The sequence below is a fragment of the Microtus ochrogaster genome, chromosome 8 (genome assembly GCF_000317375.1).
Source record: "Microtus ochrogaster isolate Prairie Vole_2 chromosome 8, MicOch1.0, whole genome shotgun sequence".
In the NCBI taxonomy this organism is placed as follows: domain Eukaryota; kingdom Metazoa; phylum Chordata; class Mammalia; order Rodentia; family Cricetidae; genus Microtus; species Microtus ochrogaster.
This window is the reverse complement of record NC_022015.1, coordinates 45,614,430-45,623,418: the sequence shown is the minus strand read 5'-3', so window position 1 is coordinate 45,623,418 and position 8,989 is coordinate 45,614,430.

Sequence of the window (8,989 nt, the reverse complement as noted above, 5' to 3'; positions counted from 1 at the left end):
AAACTTTACTTGCGAGAAATAGGTTCATGAGCAAACCCATCCACACATGTACTGTACTGGTACAGTAAGGGAGACTTGGCAATACAGAACAGGGTCAAAGAGAGAGACTGGTGCTACCAAGACAGGGAAGAATGCTCACATGAAGCCTTTGTATAGTGAAGATTAAGATTTTTTATAACCAAGGGACACTGCAATGCTTGGACCTAAAGGACACACATGAGTCAGGCCAGAGGGAGATGCTGCAGTTTGATGAACTAGGAACGAGCAGAGTGTAAAATGAGAACGGTAAAAACACAGACTGTGGAATGTACAATCCTGAGCTCAAATCATAGCAGCACATGAAAGGTCATGGGAAGAGGACTGTGAAGAAAACTAAAGAGGTGTGTCTTTGTTAGGGTTACTTAGTGAAACACCATGACCTAAAACCAAGTTGGGGAGGAAAGGGTTTGTTTGGCTTATATTACTATATTGCAGTTCAACATTGAAGAAAGTCAGGACAGGAACCCAAACAGGGCTGGAACCTGAAGACAGGAGTTGATGTAGAGGCTATAGACGGGTGCTGCTTACTCGCTTGCCTGCCATGGCTTGCTCAGCCTGCTTTATTATAGATCCAAGGACCACCAGCCCAGGGATGGCAGCACCACAATAGGGCCCTCCCCTATCAATCACTAGTTAAAGAAAATGTCCTACCAGCTTGCCAACAGCCAGATCTTATAGAAACATTTTCCTCTCTCTCAAATGACTTCATTTTATACAAGTTGAAATAAAATTATCCGCCATAAGGTACTTTTTTTTTTTTATTGCAGAACATCTTGGTGGAGGCACCCTTAATGTTTTTTATCTCTAGGTTGCTCATTTTACTTGAGAATGTAAGGGGTCATATTTTACTAGATGTTGTCAGTGTTGGTGATGTGAAAGGGCACCTTTACCAGCATCTGAGCTTTGGAAATATTAGAAGGTGTTTGACTCTAACAAGATATGACTGTCCACAGGTGAGAATGCCAGGGGTTCAGAATGTGGTGCCACTGTCGTTTCCTGGCAGACAGTTTTACAAGCCACATAGAATTTTAAGTGTGATGACATTTTGACCTTGAAATTCTATTTAAAGAAATAAGCACGGTACGGTGTTGCCCAACGGGAGACTCTTCCAAATGACTATTTTACCATACAGTAGAACATTTTATGGGAAGTGATGTGGTGATGCAATCATCCATCTGTTGATGCGGGAGGAGGTTTTTGCTTTGTCACTAAACAGAGCATTCAGTTTATAGCAGCATGGGTAGTTTCCCCTTACTTTTCTTTTTTTGAATTGGCTCCTGGCTTTTTATTTTATTTTTGAGATTATAATGTAATTATACTCCCCCTTCCCTTTTCTCACTCCAAACCCTCCCACGTACCCCTACCCACTGACCTTCAAATTCATGGTCTCTTTCACTAATTGTTATTGGATGCCTTTATGTACAATATATACATACATATTCCTAAATATAACCTATTAATTTGTATGTTAGTTGTATGTATGTTTTCAGGGCTAACTGTTTGGCAATGGAAAACCAACTGGTGTGTTTTTCCCTGGGGAAGCCCGCCTCTCCCCTTCCCAGCTTTACTTATGTGTCTATAGTTCTTTGTGTAGGGTTGAGGCCTCTTGGTTTTCTCTCCCACCGATCTTGGTGTATTCACTGGTGTCTTCCCTGTTCAGCTCAAGCTTCAGTGGTCATTGGTGAGACTGCAGAGGCTCAGTAGGTCTCTAGAATGCACTCAATGCTCATAGTTAATGTCTGTTCTCATTGCTGTGAATAAATACCTGTCAAGACGCATTGTAGTTTTGCTCACAGTTCAAGGGGAATACAGTCCATCTGAAGGGGAAGGGGAGCTAACAGGAAGGTGACGTGTCTGGTCACACTGTCTGCAATCAGGAAACAGATAGCTAAGATGAAGTGGAGTCTAGCTATAAAATCTCAAGACTTGTCCCTAGTGACCCAGTTCCTTCAGTGAGATACTGCCTGCTACAGGCTCCAGAGCCTTTTAACTCAGTGCCACTAGCTGGCAGCCAAGTGTTCAAACAAATGAGACACTTCATATTTATAAGGGGGCATTTCATATTTAAATCACAATACCTGGTGATGACTTTTGAGGTGATTTTTCCTCTATGAGGTTTTATTTTTTTTGGTTTTTCGAGACAGGGTTTCTCTGTGGTTTTGGAGCCTGTCCTGGAACTAGCTCTTGTAGACCAGGCTGGTCTCGAACTCACAGAGATCTGCCTGCCTCTGCCTCCCGAGTGCTGGGATTAAAGGCGTGCGCCACCACCGCCTGGCCCTCTATGAGTTTGAATACTATTTTGTAGAGTCCCTTCTCATCTGAACTAGAAAGGCCCATGGTCTCCCAAATTCACATGGCCGCTGTAGAGTGCTAAGTTTCCTAATGTAACTTTCTTCTCAACATTGGATCTTAGTCTGCACAGCTATATGCCTTAGAGCATCAGATGATGCCACTCTGGTAACATAATCAAGTTGTGATTACACACAAGAATTTTCTTAACTTTTTGGCTGCATCCAACCTGTGCATCACTTAACAAATTTCTACAGTTATTAAGTTATTAAAGAAGGAATAAAGCAACAAGTTTAGGGAAGACAGAATGTAGAGATAGAGAGCTTTCCCCAAGAAGTTTCTGACATCACTGCCAACCAGCTGGACCCTGCGTCACACATACCCTTGTCATACCCATAAGTGGTTTCTAAGCCAAAGCAATTTGGAGATTTGATAATTCAGCTAAAGGGCTAACACTGGAAATTTCCAAACCAGTCTTGCTTAATGAACCAAAGTCACTATTTTGTGTTTACTGTCCTCATTATGGAGCTAATAAGCATAGCATCTTAATAGTACTTCTTTTAGAATCCGTATTTTCAGAATCAGCGTAGGATATAATTACGGCAATGTATGTGTTATTATTAATTCATTTATTTGCTGTCCTGTTAAAACTTGAGTTTCATTAATGCAAACAATGCCTTAGAGGAGGAAGCAATGCAAATAGACACAGGTTTACCATAAAGATAAGCACTGTGTCCACGGGATGCTGTGGTTTTCTAGGGCAGAATAAACCTCACCCCTGCTTTGTTGGGTTTCTCCACAACCTGTAGAGTAGCAAGTTAGAGACTGAGACATTTGAAAAGAGCAGCCAGTGAAGTCTGGGACACAGACAAAAAGCAGTTAACAGAAATCAGAGATACAGCTTGAATAGATTGAATTCCCTGGGGCTCTTGGGCTGTTAGAGGATCACTTAGTGAAAGAAAAGGAACATACTGGAGAAGTATGTGAATTTTATTCTGATTTCATTAAAAAATAACAGCTGGTCATTGATGAAGACAGTGTTACTGCTGATAAGCCGCTAGAGTGAGGACATCTGCGACTAACTTGTTAATGAAAACTTTAGGCCACTTACTACACAGAGAACCTTCAGGAGCCTCTGCAGCTTCACTGCTCGTGGATGAAACTGAGACCAGTTCTGAGCATGGGTAAAGGCATGACAATAACAAACAATGGGTTTCAAAGAAATGCCTCTACGCTATTGCTAAGACAAAGATTTTGGTCAGCTTGGTTTGAGGTAGGACAGACTTTTCTTTTCTCTAGAGGAAAAGCAAAACTAGTGTTTAGTTTTAAGATAAAGGGCTAATGAAAGATACAGAACCAAATATGGTTTACATGCTATTACTGAGGCAGGCCAAGCCAGTGGATTCATAGAGATGTATAACTATTCTGTATCTTGTAAAGATTTTGAAATTTTAAAATTCATAAATTATTGTGGTTTTTATGGTCAGTATTCTCAATTCCTAACGAATAGTTATTCTACCAAATTTGGTATTTGTAATTTTATCTTATTTTTAATGAGAGACTTAAATATGTAGAATGTTCAAATTCTACCAAACCTGCATTTTGACATCATCATAACTTGAAAGTCGAGAGAGTAGGGTCTTTTGGTTTGGTTTTTAGCATTTTAACGATTTCCAGTGAAGTGAGAGCCTTTTCACGCCATGGAAGAGGCGGTAAGAAGTTGCCATGGTGGGTCTGTATGCAGCCTCAAAGGTAAATGCTTCCTGTGGTGTGAAACCTCAGGTACTGCAGGCTGTTCTGGACATTCCTTCCCTTCCTGCCAGCCAGAATCCCGCTTTGCTCCCTTCCCAAGGTCCTCTGCTTCACACTCCTGAGTTCTCTTACATTACCTGTAAGGACCAACATGGCTTCTTCCTGGACTAACAGTACAGTGACGGGAGGGAAGCAATAGGCTGGGAGAGACCAGGAGGACACTGAGAGCAGAGTGCTGTGGACCGCTCTGCTCACCACACAATTGGAACCCGGAGACTGAGCTGACATCCAAACCATTGTTCACTTGGAGATGGATGCTCGTTTTATTGATTCGATGCCCATCAGTCAAGCATAAAGCTTAACAACCACAGACAGGATCTGGTCTTGGCTATAACTTCAGTGTACATGTAGGATTGTGTCACCCATGACCCAGGGTCTGGCCATGCACTTCTGTGTTACAAGCCTAGTTCCAATCTGGTGGTGCTGAGATGGTAGAACCTTAGTGGAAGGGGATTTGGTTTTAGGTGCCGGTTTTGAAATACTATGGTTCTTTTGGAACCCTGACTAGTTCCTGATACAGTGGTTGTCCTAAGAAAGCAAGTTTGTCTCTTAAGGCTGCCTGACTGCCTTCCTGTCTTGCTTTATGATTCCTCCCTTTTGTGTGAGTTCCTACACTGGTGCTATTTGCCACATTGTGATATGGCCAGAAGTTCCCACCCCCATCCCCAACTAAGCAGTTGCTGGCACCATGATCTTCAGTGACTAGAACAGAGTTAAATAATTTTTTTTTTACAAAGAAAAGAAAAGAAAAATGTAACCACTAAACATAGACACATTTTCTTTTAGTGAAATTGATTAGGTTTTCTCATTCAGAGTCCCAGAAATTGTCCTCGTTAAATGCTGCCTTTAAATGTACCCGGGATTTTATTAATTTCACTATTATTTGATGTAAGGTATTTGTGACAATGAATCATAAGGTTTTTTTTTTTAAAAATTACATCTTAAATTTTGTGTGCAGTGTGCTGCTGTGTGTGTCTAATAAGGGTCAACCTGTGGGTGTCGGTCCTCTCTCTCTGTCCCGTGTCTCCCTGGGTTGAACTTAGGTCCTCACATTTGACGGTAGGCACCTTTCTCCACTGAACCATCATGCTGGCCAAGTACTTGTCTAGAGTCTATCAGCATCTCTCATCTTTCCCCTAAAAACCATATTAGACTGCTGCTGATGGTGTGGATATAGACTTCTTGCAGAGCGCAATTCTGAGTGTAGGTCAGACAACTGCACTCATACATTGTAAAAGATTTCGAGTGGTTCAAAGGTTAACAGGAGGCAAAGAGAAACACAAACCCCAAAGGAAGAGAGGTGGATTGAACCAAGAGGCTATGAATAAAAACCTACAAGGCACAACAAAACCTTTCCCTACAGGTAAGGTGTACCAATGGATGGAAGTGGTCCTGCTTCTCCATCTTAATGCATAAGGTAGAGAAGGAAATGTTAGTCCTCGCAGTTTTCATTTGGGGGTTAAACCAGTCCAGAAAATCAAAAGTTGTTCTTATTTGAAAGAAACATCCTTGTACTTTTTGGAGTTCATAGCATGTGCTCACAAAATGTCGGAGGAAGAAATGTGGGCTCTGCAGTCAGAAGACTTGGTCTGCATCCCAGCTTGGCTGTGTGCTGGCTCTCTGACCTTGGACATGTAATTTACCTCTTTAAACTTGGCTTTGTCTGAGACAAAGGGCTAATAATAACGGTCTCCAATGCATGAGGTAAGCACCTAACAATGTTATGTTGCCTTTTATTATTTCATAAAAGATATGGAAATATAATTCAGATAGACAGGCTATTATATACCACTTTAGAAAACCAAGGGCCGTAACATTTGATTATTACCTAGAAAGGACATTTCTCTGGACACACTGCTGCCTGACGTAAGGTGTATCAGAAGAAAATTATCCATGAAAAAATCGTCTCTCTTTGGGAAGAATCTACTTTGGGTCTAGTTTGTGAATACTTTGAAGTCTGGTCCACAGACTGCTTTTCAGTGCTAACGACAATAGACATTGTTTACTAGATCCTGTCCCTGAGGTGGACCACGGGATGTCTGTGGCTGGGATCCTGCCTGAGCATTCCAAAGCAGTGAGTCCCGCCAGCTGGACCATCAAGCCTGTGGTCCAGTGGTGCTAGCCAGGATATAGTCCGTGAGGAAAGGTCTCTCTAGGAACTTACCCTGGAGGATTATGGGAGAAGAACCTGACCTGCCAGCTGTCCGTCCTTCCTCTAGTGATTGAGGTCCCCATAGCCCAGTTTAGGGGACACTGCAGATTTGAGACACCTCGTCGAATCTGCTCACTTCTCCACAGATACGAATCTGCCTTTCGAAGTCTTGAGTTACCTGATGGCAGAGAACAGCTGGTGCCAGTAAGCAGAGAGCTGCCCCGGGAGACTGTGTTCCAGGCACTTTGAGCCTCAGGTTTCACCTTGCCCACGCATGTTAGGGCACCAGTGGCGGCGGGCAACTTGTCTGCTCCGCAGGCTGTGGAGCCAGGGAGGCGAGAACGTGCTGCTGCCATCTCGGTGCCATTTAAGGGCTGCGACTGCTGTTACTCTCTCCACAGAAATGGACTGGCTGTGGCCGTTTCGATTGACTTGGGGGGGGGGGTACAAGCCCACCCGATTTTACGTCTGTTTTATATGTGCTTTCAAGCTTACACAACTATATTAAGTGCTCTTTGGGTTAGGCTGAAAGGCTCGAGGAACCTCATTATAGAATTAATTATCCTGGCATTTTATGAAGGGGAAAGATGAGTCCAGCTGGGAGCCTCCTGCCCTGATTGCTGCCGGTGCCGTTTGATTTCAGTAACGGCCAGAGGTGCAAGCGCATTTTGCAGGCTTGGGCAGACGTACTTTGCGAGACAGGAAACTGGAAGGGGCAGAGAGGAAAACAACAATAAAATGCCACCGATCTGTTTTCTTTTTTGAAACTGTAAATTACATATAAAAAAAGAAATTGAAACATGAATAGACAAAGACTTTGTTTATTTATTGCTGAGAGAGGGCTATTAGGATGCTGGGCCGTGTTTCCATGGCATTGTGGAGATATAAACAGAAAACACAGGCTAATGCATTCAGTTAGGCATAGATTTTAAAGTCTAATGTGCAATCTAAATATGTATCACATGTATTCTTGCTACTTATTTATCTATTGTATATCCACCGGTGAAGGGAGCCTGCCTAACTAATGGGAGACTGTGATCCGTTTGTAAATATGCCTTCGAATTCAAACCTTCACAGTTTGACAGATGTCTATGGCTTTGCTGTGCTCTTGGTTGCCTGAGGTTCACTGATCACTTGTTAATCTACCTTTGCCTCTTCTAGACTGGGTTGTAAATGCAAATGCTTTAATCCACCTCCCAGGCGGGTAGGGTAGCCTGAAGGCAGGGAGGGAGTGAAGCTGTGTGAATAACAGTTAGTGACAGAAGGGCAGGAGACTGGAGTATCCAAGGTCTTCTCTCTCTCTCTCTCTCTCTCTCTCTCTCTCTCTCTCTCTCTCTCTCTCTCTCACACACACACACACACACACACACACACACACACAGTAGCTTATTCATGAGATCTATCACACTTTAAAGAGAATCAATACATCTACACCCTAAAATTACAGACTAAGAAATTACTGTTTAGAGCAAATACATTAAAGCAGGCAGAGTCCTAGGCCTGCCAGGTTGTGATGTCTGGTTTGCTAACTTTGCTGACCAACTTTTACCGCTTCAGCTTTGCAAACTGTCCACTGCATACAATGAGTGGACGCCGAAGCCAAGCCAGAATCCATTAGAGCTTCCCTCACTGCCAAGATCTCACCTGCCTACTGAGTCTTTAGAACATACAGCTTCAGGGTCCTGTGAGAAAAGCATCAAGGAAAGGGGCAGAGGAAGAAAAGCCCCCAAATAGAGGGTGATATGGCACAAGAGGCAACAGCAGGAAAGCAACTGATGGGAACAGAGCGAGGACCGTTCCAGCCTTGTAAAACAGGGTGGATGCCTCTCAAAGAACTCACTACCCAGGCAGCCAATCATAACCATACTCTTTAGGCACAGGGAATGCTTAGAAATAATGATTGCCTGCCTGAAGTCAACAGGTACCAATGCAGTCTACCTGAACATTTAACTCCAGAAGTTCCCCACCATTTTTATACAAGAAATTGGGAGCAGAGTAGCCATGGATCAGTGTTCTATGCTCTATAATAAGAAAATCACATACTGGCTTTGGGGGAGCCTAGGCAGTTTGGATGCTCAACTTACTAAACCTGGATGGAGGTGGGCGGTCCTTGGACTTCCCACAGGTCAGGGAACCCTGATTGCTCTTCAAGCAGATGAGGGAGAGGGACTTGATCGGGGGAGGGGGAGGGAAATGGGAGGCGGTGGCAGGGAGGAGGCAGAAATCCTTAATAAATAAATAAATTAAAAAAAAAAGAAAATCAAATGTTCCAAGTGAACGTCATACTTTTTGTCCAATACTCAAATGTTTAAAGTGGAATTTTGGTATTTAAGACTATGGTTGGACCCAGGCTGGCTCTGAGTTAATATAAGACTTCAGAGATGAAAACACAATCTGTATTGCCCACAATAAAATGACAAATTAAAGTAAATATCTTTCATGCAGCATGTTTTCCATATCTCTAAAAATAGTGTAGATTGTTTGCAAAATACCCAAATAGATGAATTAAAAACTCAAAAACACTATCGAAACCCTTCCACTGAATTGTATTTTCAGTTTATTTTACTCGATTTTCTGACGCTCCACATGGAGCCACTGCTTTTGGCAACTGCCTTTGCCTCAGTGGCTTTGCCTTCCACACGGCTGTGTTCCGATTGTGGTGGGAAACTACTGTCTTTCTGACTTTGTCTATCATCA